Below are 20,589 nucleotides of genomic sequence, written 5' to 3' on the forward strand. Positions count from 1 at the left end.
GTTTATTCACTCAAGGAATGCCACCACCCCCGGTTCTACTTCCCGATGAATGCGAGTAATTCGGAAAGAAAAGAACTGGGACCCAGGGGGCATGCACCCTGGCCTGCCTTGGGCAGAGAAAACCTTGGGTATAAAGTTAATTTCCGCAGAAGAATGGACTAGTCCGTACCCCGTCCGAAAAAGGAAGAGAGGGTTGTTCTAGGATAAAATTCTTTTGTTAAAGTTATGTTGAAGCGGAAGAATCGCTCCCTTTGTCTAAAAAAGTAGGCTCTCCTAAGGAGGAGATCTATTTGTGGCAGCAAGAAGGCACCATCTTTGAATGTCAAGCCTCACCCATTAAAACAATATGTTTTAAAAGAGAAGTAGGGGCAGTCTTCAAAGAAAGAGAGGAATTTGCTGCAACAAGTAGTCACCATCCTTAGCAACCTAATGATAGACATCGCCGAAAAGAGAGTTTAGTTTGCGGCAGCAAACAAAACCATTTTTCAGATAATAAGTAAGAGGACCTCTCCCACGTAACACCAATGTTTTATCTGTTGCGATCTTGCAAAAATCAAAAAGTGAACTGATGGGAAGACAAGTACCATCGGCACCGAAAAATAACGAGAAGACAAGTATCGTTAAAAATATAGCAAGACGACAAGTAGAAAAACAAAGGTGGGACAGAGGAGAAGAAGAGCCTTGAAATTATACTTTATACCTGGGGGCATGCAACCCTTTTGGAGTGCAAGCACGGGACGACTATTTATTTTTTGTAAATTTTTAGGTCCTCCCTTTAAACCTGTAGGTCTAACCCGTTAAACTCGTAGGATTAGCCGTTTCCCGCTTGCATAAAGAAAGGATGAAGGGCAAAAGTTAAAACCTGCCAAATTGGAGTAATTAGTGAGGTATCGCTCCTTAAATAAGATTACCTCACCTAAAGCATTCCTTGTATTAAGACTGGTATAAATCGAGCAGTTTTAGCAATGTTCATGCTCGTTAAAAAATAAACGCAAGAATCGAGCAGTTTTGTACAGAGTTCATGCTCGTTAAAAAATAAACACAAGTTGTGAGCAATCTTTCCCTACAGTTCAAGCTCATCCAGAAAAAATGAACCGGTAAACAACCTCGAGAAATGTAACCTTTGAAAGCCATATTAAAAGGCCCTTGGTCGTGTTTATATGCCATCACCTCCATCCGTTCATTTGGCCAATCGTTCACCTCCATATGTTTGTTTACCCATTTTGAGGAACAGCTGCGAAGAGTGATTTCACTTAGCCATCCTTGTGACACTGCCGTGATTGGAGAATTCCAACCTGTACCTGGAATCTGCTGCTATCCCTGTTCATCACTCGTTCCTCAAAAGACGAGTCTTCTTTGAGCTCTTTTCACCGACTCGTAAAATATGAAAAGTTTGCCGAGTTTTGGCCTTCCAGCTCGTTAAAGGACAAGAAGAGCTATCCCTCCTCTAGATTTTAATCTTTTTGGACCTGAGGGATTATTACACAAAAAGATCGAGCGCTTGTTTTGTTCGGCTCGTTAAAGAAATCGAAAATTCATCCCTTCTGTATTGTTTTATACTTTTTCGGACTTAAGGGATTAGAAGACGAAAAAGGAATTTTGGAGTTAACTTTTCGTACCTTTTCAGACTCTAAAAATGAAAAGGACCGAGTTTTCTTTGTCATTAGACTCGTTAAAATGATTAAATAGCGACAAACTTGTCTTTAGACGAGAACGAGTTTCCCTATCGCTAGGCTCGTTAAAACATAGCGATGGGCTTGCCCGAAGGGCAGGTTATAGAACAAGCATATGTTATCCTCCTCAAGCTTGACAAAAATAAAGAGGTACTGGTCAGCAATGACTGGGGAAAAATTGGGAGAACCTCACAGCATTAATGGTAGCAAGTCGCTCTTGAACATGACACTTTGTCCTCCGTATCACATCGGGTTGGGTTGTTTCATTCACCGGTCTCATAACCATGGTCCTCGCCACACCATCCACAATTGGGGTAATGCTACCAATCCATCACATCAGTGTCGTTATATGTTCAAGAGATGTGGTTCTGTAAAGAGTCAACCGTGTTCCACCCACTGCCATACATTATCCTTCATCCACTTCATGACCGCCACCCTGAATCATACATCACAGTTTGTTTTCACCTCATCACAATCACTAGCTCCGTTCCGTGTCACTGATGTGGGATTCATTAAGGCCCTCCTTTGACGGATGGCTCCTTGTCGACATCAGCTCATTATCCAAGGAGTTGATCTAGGAACACCCCCCTCAGTACTTTGAAGCTTGCATGCCTCAATGGCAAGTTTCTCACTTCCGGCGACAGGTATACATCAATGACCTTCGACCAGAAGATTTTGCATGGTGGTCGACGTCAAGTCCTTTATTCCCACCATGTGGATTGTACTGCCGTACCTTGAGGGTCATCATCCTTATCGGTGACTCCTCTCGCGCTTGTTAACGGTTTACATCATTGACCGGTAATCAAGCGATGTCTTTCCATGTTCGACTTCAAGAAATTCTCACATGGATCGACTTGTACATCGAGTGAAGATCGGAAGAGATTGAAGACCCCGGATCTAGTTTCATCCATCCGGGCTGCGATATATATTCAGGACATAAAGACATTTGATATGTACATCATTACAGCAGAGAATTATCAGTCTACAATCAGACGATCGTCTGTTCTATGTACCAAAATGTATTTATAAAGATGAGCATGGGAATGCCCGCCTCAGCTAGATCATGAAAAATGTATGAAAAATAATGTATTGTATTGTATCTTATTACAGGACACCTCTCAGCAGATTGAATGAACTTCGGATCCTCTCAATAAAGCATTTCACCCGATAAACGACCTCATACTTTAGGGGGCATCTGTTATAGACAATTTTGTGCCTTACAGCAACAAGCATGAATTGTCAATAATCCAAGGGATCCAAAGTTCCCTAAACATGATGTTCCTACCCCTAGAGAAACAAGGTCAGCAAACCAACAGCTCTCAGATCAATTCTCCACCTGAAAACACTCAAAAACAAGCAATCTTAAAATCAAAGCAGGTGCTCCACTAGGTTTCTGCGCTGAAACTCAGTTGCTCCATGGTGTACCTGCGTTGCAAAGCAAGTGGGACAAAGGCCACCTGCGCTGAGCGAGAAGGGACAAGTGGCACAGTGAGTCATTGCTTTGGAATCTTCCAAAAATGACACTTGGATCAGGTATTTCGCCTTGTGATGAGTCAGAGGCTCTGTTTCTCCAAGTGGAAGCAAAGTTCTCCAAGTGGACTCAAGAACTGAAGATCAACTAAAGATTAACTGAAGAGAGAGAGGACACAAGGCAGCTACACATCAGTTGCAAGCTGACTCGTCCTTTCTCAATTCATCTATATATTGAGCTCTCTCCTATGAGCTCAGCAGGCTGGAATTTTGTGCAAAGTAATGATATGCTGTTGGTTTCATTATTGAGTTATTGGGTGATTGTTTGAGAGAGGTGAAGAAGAGAAATTCTTTCTGCTGGGAGGTGTTGCTGGGTTGGAGTCTTCAATGGTTGTAATACTCTCAGAACCTTTATTTCTTCATTAATAAAAGCTATTGAGGTTCTTCTATGTGCTCTTGTTTCAATTATATATTGTGATGATTGCATGTTTGGTTTACACTAATCCATGAACCTGTTATGATTGCATGCCTCTTGTAGTTTCCTTCTTTGTTATTTTGCAGGATCTCATTGTAGCTGGGCAAGCGGAAGAACAAAGAGCTAGGAGCAAGCGGCCAAAGAGAAGAGTTTGGATTCGACATTAAGCGCAAGGCAACGGTTAGTGCTTTCTCCATTCTCTTTTGCTTTCATAAAGAAGTAAACCTTAAGTAGTTTGTTTTACAGTTGTTGCTAAGGAACTGTCACCCTTAGAGTGGGATAGGGTCATCCGAGTCGGATACTTTTCCCTACAACATCTGGAATGAGGAAGCACAACAGGCATTTACCGCTCTAAAAAATGCCATGTGTTCCACTCCAGTCTTAGCACTACCTGACTTCACCAAATCTTTTGTCATTGAATGTGATGCTTCGAGTACAGGTATTGGGGCGGTCTTAATGCAGGAAGGGCGATCTTTTGCCTTCACAAGCCAACAACTAAGTGGGAGGAATCTGGGTCAATCTACCTACGAGAAGGAAATGATGGCCATCTTACATGCAGTAGAGACCTGGCGACCTTACTTATTGGGGTGACGTTTCCAGATCTGCAGAGATCATCACAGTCTTAAATATTTTTTGGAGCAACGCCTATCCTCCCAACAACAAAATAAATGGCTCGCCAAAATTCTGGGATAAGATTATGAGATCATTTACAAGAAAGGGAAAGAAAATAGTGTAGCAGATACATTATCTCGCCAATTTGAGGAGGAAAGTACTCTGCTAGCAATTTCCCTCCCCATTCCAGAATGGATTGAAGAAGCTCGCAGGGAATGGTTTTCACATCCCGAGCTCTCCCAACTCATTTCTCAATTGCAGGTAGATCCAAATTCCAGCAAGGGCTACTCGTGGCAGGATGATATTCTTCGCTATAGGGACAGAGTCGTAATATCACCAACATCCACCCTCAAAAGTCGCATTTTGGCAGAATTTCACTCATCTCACATTGCATGACATTCGGGCTTTCAGAAGACGTATGCTCGCACCAGAAGATCATTTTTTTGGACAGGCATGAAAAAGAATATCCTTACTTTCATAGCAGAATGCGATGTCTATCAATGCCACAAAGGGGAAACCGTCAACACACCAGGCACATTACAACCATTGCCCATTCCGACATCAATTTGGATGGAGGTTTATATGGATTTCATTACAGGTCTTCCAAAGTCAGGAAACAAGTCAGTCATCATGGTGGTTGTGGATAGACTCTCGAAGTATGCTCATTTCTGCACCCTACCCCACCCGTTTACACCAACTTTGGTCGCTCAATCTTTCATGGATCAAATCTTCAAATTGAATGGCATGCCCACTTCTATTGTGTCTGATCGCGACCCGATCTTCACCAGTAATATTTGGCAGGAACTCTTCAAGATACAAGGCACTCAACTAAAACTCAGTACTTCCTATCATCCGCAAACGGATGGTCAAACTGATGCCGTCAACAAATTTCTGGAAACCTACCTTAGGTGTTTCACTTCAGAAAAGCAACAACTTTGGGTACAGTGGTTACCTCTGGCTGAATGGTGGTATAACACCAACTATCATGCCACCACCAAAATGACTCCCTATGAAGTAGTATATGGTCAACTCCCTCCTTCCCCTACTTCTTATCTCAAGGGGTGCTCAAAAGTACAAGCAGTGGATCAACTCCTACAACACCGCGCAACCATGCTCACCCATCTTAGAGAGAATCTTCATCAAGCTCAGAACCGCATGAAGCAACAGGTAGACCAGCATCGCTCAGAGCGCCAATTTCAAGAAGGGGATCAGGTCTTTTTGAGGCTGCAACCATATAAGCAAACATCACTCAAAGACAAGGGTTGTCAGAAACTATCTCCAAAATTCTACGGACCATACCAAGTACTTCAGCGCATTGGAGAAGTGGCTTACAAGTTGGCTTTGCCACCTACTGCAAAAATCCATCCAGTTTTCCATGTCTCGTGCCTCAAGAAAGTGATTGGGAACAATTGCAGAATTCAAACCAGTCTACCTGAATTGGACGAAGAAGGTTCAATCTGGCTCCAACCTGAACAAGTCCTAGACACACGAGATAGGAATTTGCAGGGCCGCATCATTAGGGAAGTCCTCGTCAAGTGGAAAGACACCTCTCCGGAAGATGCAACTTGGGAACCAGCCACTATTCTTCAGCAGTTTCCGCAGCTTCAGCCTTGAGGACAAGGCTAGTCTTAAGGGGGAGGTCATGTTAGGGTCCCACCCTAACCCCCTTATTTAGGTATTGGGATCGAGTCATAGTCAAGATTCAATAAAGCCCACATTAATAATTGTAAGTGGTTAACCCGAAATTAATGACGGGACCACAGTTAGTTGCAAATGGGTCATAGTATTAGATAGATGGTAATAATAAAACCCATGGTATTGATCCTTGGTATTGCATGTATGAGTCATATATAAAGGATAGAGACTCCCTGTGAGGAGCATCGTGTCTTATTTTTGTATCTAGCTTTGCTCTATTGGAGGTTGACCCCTCGAAGAGGCCAGTGAACATTGCTTTCTCAATAATAAAGTATTTGTTGTTGTCTCTCATTGTTCTATGTTCTAGGTATCTTTCTTCGCATATTCTGTATTTGGGTATCTTTTGCAGGTTAAGAGCATAAGGACATGTGAGTTTCCCTTCAGAGGGAGCTCAAGTTGCATGCAGAGGAGGAACTTTTGGTTCCTAAAGAGGAGGAGCCTCAGGCTGATGCGGAGCAGCCACATGCAGAGGATACAGGAGTGGAGACATCCACTCATGCAGATTCGTCCAGAGATGGGCAGAAACGCTCTAGTGAAGCTTACGGATTGTTGATGGATGTGACAGAGAATGTGGGAGAGCCATCTTCTTAGCGCAGACAGAGGAGGTCACCTGAGTGGTACACTGGTTACATGAACCTTGTTGGGGAATGTATAGAGACCGAACCATCTTCCTTCGAGGAAGCAATGCAGCAGGCAGTTTGGGTTGATGCTATGGTGGAGGAGTATGACTCCATAATTCAGAACAGTGTTTGGGATGTTCTTCCAAGACCAGAGAACAAGTTAGTGGTGAGTTCTCGATGGCTTTACAAGGTAAAGCAAGCAGCTGATGGTAGTGTGGAGAAACATTAGGCAAGTTTAGTTGCCCGTGGTTTCTCACAGGTCGAGGGGATCGACTATAATGAGACTTTTTCTCCTGTAGCAAGGTACTCATCTATTAGATCGATGTTGGAACTTTCAGCATATATGGGTTGGAAGATCCATCAGATGGATGTGAAGACTGCATTCCTCAATGGCAAGAATGAGGAAGAAGTGTACATAGAGTAGCCGGAAGGATTTGAGACCTTCAATCTTGAGTCGCATGTGTGCCAACTCAAGAGAGCTTTGTACGGGCTGAAGCAAGCACCTCGTGCTTGGTACACCAGGATCGACAGCTATTTCACCGAGTTGGGCTTCACAAAGAGTGAAGCAGATGTGAACCTATACCACATCATGGTAGAAGGTAAATCATTGATCATTGTTCTTTATCTTGATGATCTAATATTAACAGGTGATGATCAATTCATCAATTCTTTCAAGGAGGACCTTGCAAGAGAGTTCAAGATGAAAGACATGGGACTCATGCACTACTTTCTAGGCATGGAAGTGTGGTAGAAGGATGGGGAAGTGTTTGTGTCTCAAGGTAAGTATGCCAATGAGATACTCAAGAGATTCCAAATGAAGAAGTGAAAGCCCATGCAGACTCCTCTAGTAGGTAATTGGAGGAAGGAGGATGCTACTTTAGGTGAGGTAGTATCTGCTACTGTGTATCAGCAGATTGTGGGTTCATTGATGTATTTAATGAACACACGACCAGATTTGTGCTTTGCGATAAACCAGCTGAGTCAAGTTATGGTTCAGCCTACCAAGCTGTTTTGGAAGGCAGCTAAGCATGTGTTGAGATACCTCAGAGGCACATCTCAATATGGATTATGGTACAGACAGACAAAGGGAGTGAAGCTTTAGGGCTTCATAGATGCAGATTGGGTAGGGAGTCCATTAGATCGGAAGAGCACTTCAGGAGGAATTTTCAACCTTGGTTCAGCTGCAGTTTCTTGGTACAACAGGAAACATAGGTCAGTTGCACTTAGCTCAGCAGAGGTTGAATACATGGCTGCAAGCCAGGTAGCATGTGAGGCCATTTGGATGCAAAAAATTCTAGTTGGGTTGTTTGATCAGAGGATGGATCCAACTATGATCTATTGCGATAATCAGAGTTATATCAAACTCTCTAAGAATCCAGTATTTCATGACAGGTCCAAGCACAATGATATCCAGTATCATCATCTTCGAGACTGTGTGGTGAAGGGGATCATGTTGTTGTAGTATGTTTCGACCGAGGAGCAAGATGCAGACATTTTGACTAAGGCATTGTCAAAATGCAAATTTGAGTTCCACAGAGACAGGATCGAGGTGACAAATAATCTCTTTCTTGTTGAGAGGGAGTGTTGAAAATAGCAAAAAGAAATGCTAAATATAGAAATGCTAAAAATAGCATTGCTATAAATAGAATTTCAGGATACATTCCAATTTTAATTAGTCCCTAAATTAAAATTGTGAATTAAAATTCGAATTTGAGCTCAGCAGTTGTTTGTAAAATAATTAATTAATTCATCTTGAGTTAATTAGTTGGAGAATATCAAACATGAAGTCTACGTGAAGACATGCAACAATTATCCCTTTGATTGAGGAAATTATCCCTTAATTAAGGAGATCAGGATGAGTTGTACTTTGAGTTGTAATTAGTTAGCTCATTTAACTGAGTTAAGTCCAGTTAGATTAGTTCCAACAGTTTGTGGAACTGATTGTGATTTCAGTTAGTCAATGCATGCATGCATGCAACTAGTGTACTTCAGATAACTAAATATTCTCTCATAAATAACTCATGCATGTCAGTTCAGACAGAGACCCAGTTGAGATCAAAGGATGGGACAGTGTACTATCAGTTGCAGGAATATTCCCATGAGGATATCTCTTGCATGTAGAAGGAATTATTTCCTTGAGGGTTGGGTAGTTATTTCAGAGATTAATGAGCAGTGTGTGAGGTAATTACACACAAGTGGCAGCTTGAGGACCCAGGAGAAACTGTGCAAGGAAATAGGAGGCTTGGAGGACTGAAGAAAGGCATATGTGTTGTCTATTCTTTCTATGAGCAGCAGTGAGGGATTGTACCGAGAGCTAGATAGCTTGAGAGCTAAAGATTTGTGTAATCCTGAGATATTTCCACTTGTATGATAATATAGATAGCGGGGTTTTTAGCTGAGGCTTTCCCCAGAGTATTCTTCTGTGTTCATGTGTGATTGTTTCTTCTTCATCTGTTATATGTGTTCTATTTGATCTTGCTCAAAATCAATTAAGCTTCTGCAAGTTTGTTTGTAGAAGTAGATCAAGTATTTTGCTTTAGTATATTGCATTATCAGGTGATCTATAGTGAGAATTTCTACAAGCTAAATATCGGGACCATTTAGAATTGAAACAACAAACTGATGTTCCAGGTAATAGTGATGTAACCTCAATCTAGTTGTATGATGACAAGTCATTACAAAATTCCAGTGATCAAAATATTCCACAGAAGCTTAATCTAGGATGGTCTGATCCCTTCTTTGTGCGACAATTTTGTTTGTAACTTAGAAGATCATATCAACTTGTATCGACAAAGATAATTGTTCCAAGATGAGAAGACATTTGAACCCGAAAAATAGATCAATAATTTTTCATCGACAAGCTTTGAGGACAAAGCCTTTTGAGGAGGAAGGAAATGTTATGAATAAATATATAGGAAATAATGTAAGTGATAATAATCATAAATAATGATTAGTTAATTAGTAATTAGGTTGAAGAGTCATGTTTAAATGAGACATGACTCTCCATGAAGAGACACCTGTTTGGTATATAAGCAATCCTCTCACTCTCATTGTATCATTCATTCATACATTTAGTATATAATATTAGTATCCTCATGGGTATCTTTATATTCCAAGTTTTCTGGAGTATTTAATGGTAAGTACGAACTTTGTTCTCTTCAGACCATAAAATTAGAACTCCAAGACTTGCTTGAAAGTGCCTTCAGACTTGGCCTCAGAAACACAAAGGAATAGGTGTTAAGTTCCTGCATCAATTAAAAGAGCCCAATGATACCCTTAAACCCAGAATTATAAGCCATAAACCATAACCCCTTACTCAAGATTAGACTTTGTTCCTCAAAACCAAATACTTCAGGCCACTCTTAAAATAAATATCTTCACCACAGTGTCGAGATTATAGATCTCTTACTTACAAATATTAGCATTAAATTACATGTCTTAGGAGATGGATAAGTTCACCTTATATAACTTGTGGAAGGTCCCTTAAGAGTAAATCGAATCCTATTTTAGAGGAAGACATTTGAAATTTAAGTTCAAATTTTGGAGGTAAAACAAACTTTTGAGGTTTTTTGAATTTTGAATTCAAAAGACCCAAAGCCCTTTCAAATTTTTGATTTTAAAAATAAATTTGAGACTCCTTGAGAATGACCTTCTGTAATTATTTAATTTTTCGGAGATTAACCACATTACTTTGACGTTTTGACTTGGCCAAAGAAAAACTACCACATCATTAACCTTTAGAGTTTTAGCCCACAAGTTAGGGGCTTCAAACACAAACAAGAATATCTCACAGTATCACATCTCCCTATCAAAGTAAAAAAAAAATGCTTTTATCTAATGGAGCCTAACTTACTTCCTTCAAGGGTCTTATAATTTCCTTTAAAAAAAAAAACGTTTCCACTGCCCTAACCGTCACTGCCGCTATAGATCCTTCCCTCAGTAGCCTCCTGCTGTTGAGGCCAACCACACCAAGCAGCCCTCTGAGGAGGGAGATCCCCACTCTTCCACGCAGCCAGGGATTGAAGAAAATGCAAAAACCTCCGCATCTCTGATCATAGAGAATGGAGCTCCAAGGAACATGCCATCAGTCAACAAATTTGTAAAGAAACTCGAAAGTATCCCAGAGATTTCTCTCCCTCCAGCACTTCCAAGAAGAGCATCCATCTCTCTGGAAGAACGCGGACTTGTTGGATATTTCACAGGGCTATGGCCTTCACCCAAATCAGTGCAAAAATGGGTGGAAAGAAACTGGAACGCAACCACACAGGGGAAGATAGAAATTTGATTTTGTGGAAGGGGATACTACACCTTTCTCTTTGAAACAAAGGAGGACAGAGATCTGATATTTAGAAACAGACTTTACTTCATGGACTCCAGAGTTTTATACCTGAACAGATGGATGCCATACTTTAATCAGGAGAAGTATGTTCCAAATGTTGTGCCTGTGTGGGTCAAGCTCCCGCATCTTCCTCTTCACTGTTGGCAAGACGAACCTGTGAAGGTTCGTCTTGGGAACCAAAAGACGACAGTGGGAAAATATACTGACATATGTGAACCAAAAGACGACATGCACGTGTGCGCAAGAATATGTGTGGAAGTAGATCTCGGAAAAGGCCTCCCAGAAGCATTAAAGATCAATGTCAACCAGTGGACACACATTCAGTAGCTGGACTACGAGCAAATACCATTTAAATGCAAGGTATGTCACGAGTATGGTCATTTTGCAAATAGGTGCCTTAAAAAAGTAGAGCATGAAAATGTAGAAGAGGAAGAACCTACATGGAAACAAGTGAAAAGGAAAAAACCTACCAACAAGCAGACAGCATCAAATATGTATCAGTCCCAAGAAGCAAATGAAACAACCTATCAGCCTCCAGCGAACGTTACTCCTCCTAATCACACAACTTTGAACCCTTTTGAGCCACTAGAAGACTCATTTGATCCACCGTCTCCCATATTCCCTCCCTCAAACCCTACCTCTTTAGCTCTCATATCGACCCCCACCCTATATCCTCCCCACCTCCTCCCTCAGTGGACGCATCCTTATTAGAAACAAAGCCAAAGAAATTCCCCAAGCCTGGGATCAGAGAAAAACAAAAAAACAAAACAAAACAAAAACAAAACAAAAAAAAACAAAAAAACAAAAAAACAAAAAACAAAAAAAAAAACAAAAAAACAAAAAAAAAAAAAAGTGGGAAGGAAATCCAATAAAGAAATCATAGATGAGGCAGCAGCTAAATAAATGGCCCTAGGAACACAATAGCCAATGGATTCATTCCTTGGGAAACAAACAGGAAGTCATGAAAAAACTTAGCAAAGAGGAAATGGACGATCACACCAACACAACAGTAAATAATGATAGTGGTCTCTTGGAATTGTCGTGGCCTTGGCACCTCCTTCAAAGTCAATGCAGTTAGATAAATTTTAGTCAATGAACAACTAGACATATATTTGATCCGAGAGACCAAACTAAACAAGCAAGAAAATCAAAAAATGATTCAAAAACTAAAAAAATATGAAGAAGTAGCGTTAGAAGCCACAGGAGCATCAAGATGAATCAGCACTATCTGGGATAAAAGAAAATGGGAACTAATTGTTGAGTCGTGGAAAAGGTATGAGTATGTTATTTATTTCATCATCCTTTTCCTTTAGTTATATCCCTTTATATCCTAAAAATTTAATATATGAAATGATTATGGTAAGAATGGGAAATTATCTGTAATCATGATTTAGCTGATTATTACCCCTCTCTATGTAGGAAAAAGACGAAATGGGACAACTGCTATTACCCAACCACGAAAAAGTGAAGAGACAGCAAGCCCAGTGAGGAGCGTGGCAGTTATGGATAAGAACGAAGTGAATCACAGGATCAGCGCAAGGAGGGAAATCTAACTGAATTTGGAAGATTGTGTGAATCCCTCAAGATCTCTTGATCCTGAGGGATCGTTTTTACTATTTATCTTTTACCTCTTTGCCATGATAAAAGGCAACGATTGTAGTTGAGACAGAAGAGGACAGAGAATTAATTAGAGAATTAATATTGAAATTGTAATTTTGATCTTCGACTCTCGCTATTGAAGCAGAGCCTGAACTTGTTGTAATGATTTTGCAATGATTAATATATAAAAGCAGTTGTTGTTCCTTCGCATCTACTGAAGTAATCCGGCATTGTTCACTGGCGGCTAAGGGCCTGGCCCTGGTGGATTCACTTGTTGTTCCTGTATCATGCATTTCTGATCTCCACAGTCTGATGGTTTGATTGGATTTCTACTTTCTGCAATTGTATTGCTTTGTTGTTTCTTACTTTCCAGCCTTAATAGAATCGTTTTTCTTTGTATAATTCGTAGTAGTGTTGTTGATTCAGTTTGTTGTTATTTCAGATTCAGTTATTCAATTACACATTTTGTTTAAGATTATCAACTGTAAAGAGCATTGACTATGGCTGTCAAAGCTCTCAAATTGGGATAGTTTACTACTTATATTGGTTATTGATGATTGTATTTGATTTAAATTAAATCAGTTAAAAGAGGAATGAGTTATTACTACTGTATCCTTGACCGATGATTGTTGTTACTTTGATGAATCTCTGATTTAGTTTCATTAGAGTTGTCTTTTAATTGAAAATAGAGTTTACTTGCTGCATCCATTTACTCTTGTATTTGAAAGAACTGTACTACAATTTAGAAGCATTACTCTTTGAGTTAAATAGTTGCACATACTGTGTACACTCTTGAAATAGAAAGACTTGCTCGGATTGATAATTAATGTGAAGATAATTAGGAGTTAAAAAGACACCTTTTATACCTCAACATTTTGGCGTCGTTGCCAGGGAGAGTGTAGCCATTTTTGAAGAGTAGTGTACATCTGATGATTGTTGTTGAAAAAGAATTGGGTTTTGAAAATGAAAGGTAAGAACCTACATAACAAGCAAGTAAAGTGCTTGCTCCCCTGCCCGCTTTTCAGCACAATTACATAAATCTGACATAGGTATTTGATGCTCATCTATGGGGAGAGAATTGGGTATTAAAAACGAAAGGTAAGAACCTTCGTACAGAGCACGTAAAATGCCTGCTCCCCCGCTCACTTTCCAGCAGAATTGATTAAGAACTTAGGGTAGAGGCAAATATTTGAATTGGGTGTATGACTATGAAGAAAAAACCTAAAAATAATCCAAATCCACTACCCAAACTCAACAAAGCTAAGGTACCGGTGACCCTTGGATGATCAACCTTCATAGACGACATCATAAAGAAAGCCGAATCTCAGCCATCAGTAGGTCCTAGGAAAGTTGCTTCCAGACAACCTATTGGCTACCTTCGGGCCACAGGTTCACCATTTGTAACCTTCGTTGAGGTACGCATCAAAACAGAAGAGACTGAGCAAAGTTTTCAAGAAATTGAAATTTCTCACCCAATTTCTTTGCAAGAAGGGAATTCTAGTAATCTCCGTGGAGGAGGAGAAACAGAGGAAACAGAAGAACCAAGATCCCCTCAGGAAATAATTCAACCAGGAACGCTCAGCATTCTAGATAAAGGGAGTTTTGTTAAGTTCATTCAAGAAGAAGCAGGGGAAACAGAGGAGCCAAGATCCCCCCAGGGAGTAGTTCAGCAAGGAACACTCATTGTCCCAAACCAGGGGAGTGTTGTTAAACTCATTCCCATCCCTTCTAGTCATCCTAGGAATAACTCTCTAGAGATCCCAGAAGGGTATTGGCACATATTTGATCAAATTTCCAAAAACCCACAAACACCTTAGACCTCCACATTACAGTATCCCATCGTTGACACAGCAGTCAACGCACCTATGAAAGCCATCCCTCTCCAAAATATTCCTACCTTTCATGGGCTGACATCAGAGGATCCAGACGCATTCCTATTTGAGTTTGATGTATTGTGTCAGGGGTATGATTATACCACCGATCCCCAAAAATTAAGCTATTTCCCTCCACATTGAAAGGAGCAGCTTTGCGATGGTTTATGGGATTGGGTGGAGGCACAATAAACGATTGGGAACAAATGAAAACCGTTTTCCTAAAAAAGTATCAGGACTACTGTAGATCTAGGGAATTGAAAGATGAAATATTCTAAATGGTAGCAAGACCAAGTGAAACATTAGAAGAATATGTGGAACGATTTCAATATAACCTTCAGCGGTCTCCCTATGCAACTCTACCTTTACCTGATAATGTGCTGAAAACTACACTAATTAAAGGGATGAAAGAACAATGGATTGAAACATTAAATATTATGGGTAAAGGTGATATATATCAGGAGAATTATGTTGACATCATTAATTTGTGTATCAGGTGTTCAAGAGGTAGCACGAGATTAAAGCCAACAGAACGAGACATGACCACGAGGGACAACAAAATCTCTGGTGGAGGTATAACTCGCGCAGAAATTGGCAACCTATTAGAGGATTTCAAAACAGATATTTTGGGAACTCTGACAATGCAATTGGACATTATGCAAGCCAAACAAAAGCAAGCAGAAGCAGAACAAAACTTGGTGATATTCTATCCTAGATGTAGAAAGAAGCATAGCCACAAAGAGTGCCCGCTGGATATGGTCCAAACCTGCGCCATATGTACGAAAGATCACACCACAGAAAGTTACCCATCACTCCCAGGATTGAAAGTAGTTTACAAAGAAGCAGAAGAAGAAACAGAACCGGTATACCTGATAAATCAGCGCCGCCAGTGGCAAGCACGACAAACAGGTATGCCCATTGACCCATCCTCTTCTTTTCAGCCTCCTCAGTATAATGCTCAACAATACCCAGGAACCATGTGGCAAAACCAGTCATATTTTTCCAATTGGTCACAACAATCATTCCCTATGCTACCCTGGACCAACCAATCAAATCAAAATAACAATTGGCCAAACTCCTCTTACTTCCCACCATTTTGGAAAAATAATGCATATCAATCCCAATGGCCACCCTCAACTTCACAGAACCAAAACTAGCAGTCAAGCTGACAGAGACCTATAAATCAGCCAGCAGGAACAATCCCCCTACCTCAACCCACATTTCTAGCACCCTACTCATTGCAACAAAACCCTCAGACCAACCTACGACTGCAGCTCCCAGCCCAACCCAACCCAAACCCCAACAACAGACTGGTTCGGTATGTGTAAATTATTGAAGGACCAGAGCTAGAAACTAAGTTAAGGGAGTGCAATGACCTTCAATTAAGATCTGGGCAGATAATAGAAATAGAGGGGGATAAAATTTTACAAATTAAAGATCTTTTACTTGTAGAACAAGAACCACAATAAGAGAACATGGTTAGATAGAAAACTCATGATCAAGCAACCACCTCTTGTCCTCCATTCCCAGATAGATTAATCATACCTTGCCCAATTAAACATCTTGATTTTGATCTTCTGGGAGAGTTGAAAATTTTGTGTATAAAAATACCACTCCTCCAGGCTATTCAAGACATCCCAATTTATGCAAGAACTCTTAAGGAATTATGTATGAAAAAGCCAAAGAGGAAAATAAAAAAAAAATCCAACTGTCCAGGTAGTCGGTACCTTATCTGATTTACTATCAGGAAGAGAAACACCTGTAAAATATGAGGACCCAGGAAATCCTATAGTCACGGTGAAAATAAATGGATGCTCCTTCCCCAATGCCTTAGTCGATTTAGGAGCAGCAATCAATAGTATACAACCACAACTTGTCAAAATCTTGGCATTACATCCTTGGACCCAACCATGACCTTGTCGGAATTGGTTGATCGATCAGTAGTCAAACCAGAAGGCACATTACAAGATGTAATGGTGTCTTTAGACTCTTGGGAATACCCTGCATACTTTCTGATCATCAATCCTAGAAACTGACTTGATGGACATCCTTTAATTCTAGGAAGACCTTGGCTAGAAACTGCGGATGCTTACATAAGCTATCGAACAGGCAGCATGACTATAGCAAGAGGAAGCAATGTAAAGAATTTAGCCTTATATCCTCCAACTCAGCCAAGTTTAACAATAATCAAAACTAGAAAACAACCTATATCATATCTAACTGAAAACATTAGATCACCACTAACCATAGAAGATGCTCTCGAATTTAAGGATCAAACAGAAGATGACATCATTAACACCTACATTAACCAACCAGAAGCTGGATCCCATCTAAAATGTCACATGATCGAAGCAGCATTCGATAGTGAAATAGAAGAAGATCCCCTAAAATATATTAATGATCAATCAATACCAACCACCTCTATTTATAACAGCAAAACCATAGAAATTGAGCCGGGAAAAACTTTGAATATTAACAAAAACCTGACTGCTGACCAAGAGCAGAAACTTGTTCAACTCCTGAGAAAATATAAAGAGGCCTTTGCATGGGATTACCCGGACATGAAAGGGATTGATCCCCAATTATGCATGCACCACATTTATACAGAGAAGGATACCAGGCCCATTCGACAACCTCAATGGAGGTTAAATCCTCATTTTAAAGATATTGTTATAGCTGAACTACAAATATTGCTAGATGTAAACTTTATCTACCCAATATCTAACAGAAAATGGGTCTTTCCATTAGTAGTGGTGCCGAAAAAGAATGGAAAGTGGTGGATATATGTTGACTATAGAGAACTTAATAAAGCAACCTAGAAAGACCATTTCTCCCTTCCATTCATTGACAAGGTCTTGGACACATTGGCAGGAAAAAAATTATTTTCTTTCCTAGATGGCTTCAGCGGATACAATCAGATTCAGATTGCCCCTGAAGATCAGGATAAGACTACCTTTACCTGCCCTTTGGGGACATTTGCTTACAGGGTCTTACCCTTTGGGCTGTGCAATGCACCTGCCACATTTCAAAGGGTTATACTCAGCATTTTTTCAGATTAGATAAATGAAGGGCTGGAAGTGTATATGGATGACTTCACACCTTATGGAGATGACTTCGAGCCAGCATTACAAACATTAGAAAAAGTTTTGCAAAGATGCATTGCCACCAGGATCTGTTTAAGCCATGAAAAATGTCATAAGATGATGACCGAGGGACTCATCTTGGGTCATTATATCTCAACAGCTGGAATACAGGTAGATATGGCTAAAATTCACATAATTCTTTTAATACCTATCCCTTACACACAAACAGAGGTACGCAATTTTTTGGGATTTTCTAGTTATTATAGAAGGTTTATAAAGAATTTTTCTCAAATTTTTGCACCATTATATGCACTAACAAGAATTATTGATTTCATTTGGACAGATAAATGTGACAACGCTTTTGAAGATTTAAACGGCTTGTATCAACATCCCTAGCATTAAGGGGCCCAAACTAGGATTTTCCATTCCATATTTCATCTGATGCTTCAGACACAACCATTGGAGCAGTTCTCGGTCAGGAGGAAGATAAAAAGCCATATGCAATATATTATATCAGCAAAAATCTATCTCCTGCTGAATTAAACTATACTGTGACTAAAAAAGAATTTTTAGCTGTAATATATGCTGTTAATAAATTTAGACATTATATAACAAGATATCCTGTAGTTTTATATACATATCACTCTGCCATTAAATATCTAGCTAATAAACCTGTTACAAATGGAAGAGTGACAAGATGGTTGATTCTCTTGCAGGAATTTGACATAACAATTAAGGATCGACTGGGAAAGGAAAATCCTGTAGCTAATTTCCTCTCACGCATGCCAAAGGTAGCTGACGCAGCATCAATTGAGGATCAATTTCCTAATGAACATTTATTCATTGTTACTGTTAGAACACCATGGTACGTGGAGTTGCAAACTACTTGGTAGTAGGAAAATTGCCAAAGCACCTGACGCCTAATGAAAGAAAACAAATAGTACAGCGCAACACACGATTCTCTTGGATCGGGGGCTATTTATTCCATACAGGAGCAGATATGCACATTAGAAGATGTGTCAGGGAAGATGAAGTTTTTGACATTCTGAAAGCGTGCCACGATGGGCCGTGAGGCGGACATTTTGTAGACCGCAAAACCGGTCACAAAGTCTTACAAACAGGTTATTACTGGCCCACTATCTTTAAAGATGCTAAAAAGTTTGTTCAAGCATGTGATAGCTGCCAGAGGATGGGACGCCCTGGACAATCTGATGAGATGCCTCTGAATCCGCAATTAGTAATCGAACCTTTTGAGCAGTGGGCGCTAGATTTTATTGGTCCTATCAACCCATCATCTAATCAAAAAACATACATACTAGTTGCAACAGAATATGTCACTAAATGGGTCGAGGCAGAGGTGTTACCAAGGGCAACCGAGGATTCAATGATACATTTTCTTTTCCAACTATTTGTGTGATATGGTCTACCGAGAGACATAATTACAGATGGAGGACCGCAATTCGTAGGCAACAACATTGTGAAATTATCATATCCTCCACAAAATTACAACTCCATACCACCCACATGCAAATGGCCAAGTAGAAAGTACTAATAAGGTAATTGAGGCAATACTCACAAAGACAGTTGCATCACATAGACGTGACTGGGCTTCCAAATTGCCAAAAGCCTTGTGGGCATACCGCACAACATGGAGAAATACCACGGGATATTCGTCATATCAATTAGTATTTGGTAAAGAACCTATCTTCCCTATCAGCTCAAGAGGTAGGTTTGAACTTAAATGAAGCTCAGAACAATAGATTACAGCAAATCAATGAATTAGATGAAATCAATTTATCAGCTCTTCAGCACACTGCATTGATCCAACAGCAAAGAGCAAAATGGCATGATTCCCTTATTAAAAAGAAGATCTTCCACGAAGGAGATTGGTCACTCCTATATGATTCTAGGTTCCCGGATTTCCCCGGAAAACTCCGGACCAGATGGTTAGGACCTTATGAGATACAAAAGGTGCATGATAATGGCACCATCACATTAGCCACCATTGATGGATCTGGCTATTCTTTTAAAGTGAATGGTCATCGAGTACAACTTTATCACAAACCACTTACCAAGGAGTCTTTTTTCCAACAGTTACGGGAATATTCCACCATGCAAATTCTCGCTGAGGAGGGGAACCCATCCTCAGCATTGATCCAGTGAATAATTCATTTGTTTTTGAATTTTGTATATAGATTTTTCTTTCTATTTGGAGTAAATTTTCTTGTATAAACTGTAAATAAACCCTTTTTTTTGCTTTTGTTGTTCCATTTAAGGAACAGTTGTTGTTCCCTCCAAAGAACAGTTGTTGTTCCCTTTAAGGAACAGCTGTCGTTCGATTTAAGGAATAGCAGTCTCCTATTTATTTGATTTTCTTACTATTCCATTTAAGGAACAGTTGTTGTTCCCTTTAAGGAACAGTTGTTGTTCCCTTTAAGGAATAGTTTTCATTCCATTTAAGGAACAACAGTCTCTTGTTTATTTGATTTTCATGTTGTTCTATTTAAGGAACAGTTGTTGTTCCCTTTAAGGAACAATTGTCGTTCCCTTTAAAGAACCATAGATCCGTGAGTATTTGATTTTTGTTGTTCCATTCAAGGAATAACTGGTGTTCCCTCTAAGGAACAGCTGATGTTCCATTTAAGGAATAGCAGTTCTCTATATATTCGATTTTTGTGTTGTTTCATTTAAGGAACAGTTGTTGTTCCCTCTAAGGAACAGCAACCGTTCCCTTTAAGGAACAGCAATTTTGTTTGTGTTTGCTTTTGTTGTTCCATTTAAGGAACAGTTGTTGTTCCCTCTAAGGAATAGCAGTCGTTCCCTTTAAGGAACAGCAGTCGTTTCCTTTAAGGAACAGCAGCTTCGTGTGCGTTTGCTTTTGTTGTTTCATTTAAGGAACAATTGTTATTCCCTCTAAAGAACAGTAGTTGTTCCCTTTATGGAACAGCAGTTTTGTGTGTGTTTGATTTTGTTGTTCCATTTAAGGAACAGTTGTTGTTCCATTTAAGGAACAGCAGCCGTTCCCTTTAAGGAACAGCAGTTTCGTGTGCGTTTTCTTTTGTTGTTCCATTTAAGGAACAGTTGTTGTTCCCTCTAAGGAACAGCAACTGCTCCCTCTAAGGAACAACAGTTTCGTCTGTGATTTCTTTTTG

This window comes from Pinus tabuliformis, chromosome 1_1 (genome assembly GCF_031772625.1).
Source record: "Pinus tabuliformis cultivar Carrire ecotype Pingquan chromosome 1_1, CPIR1, whole genome shotgun sequence".
Lineage (NCBI taxonomy): Eukaryota > Viridiplantae > Streptophyta > Pinopsida > Pinales > Pinaceae > Pinus > Pinus tabuliformis.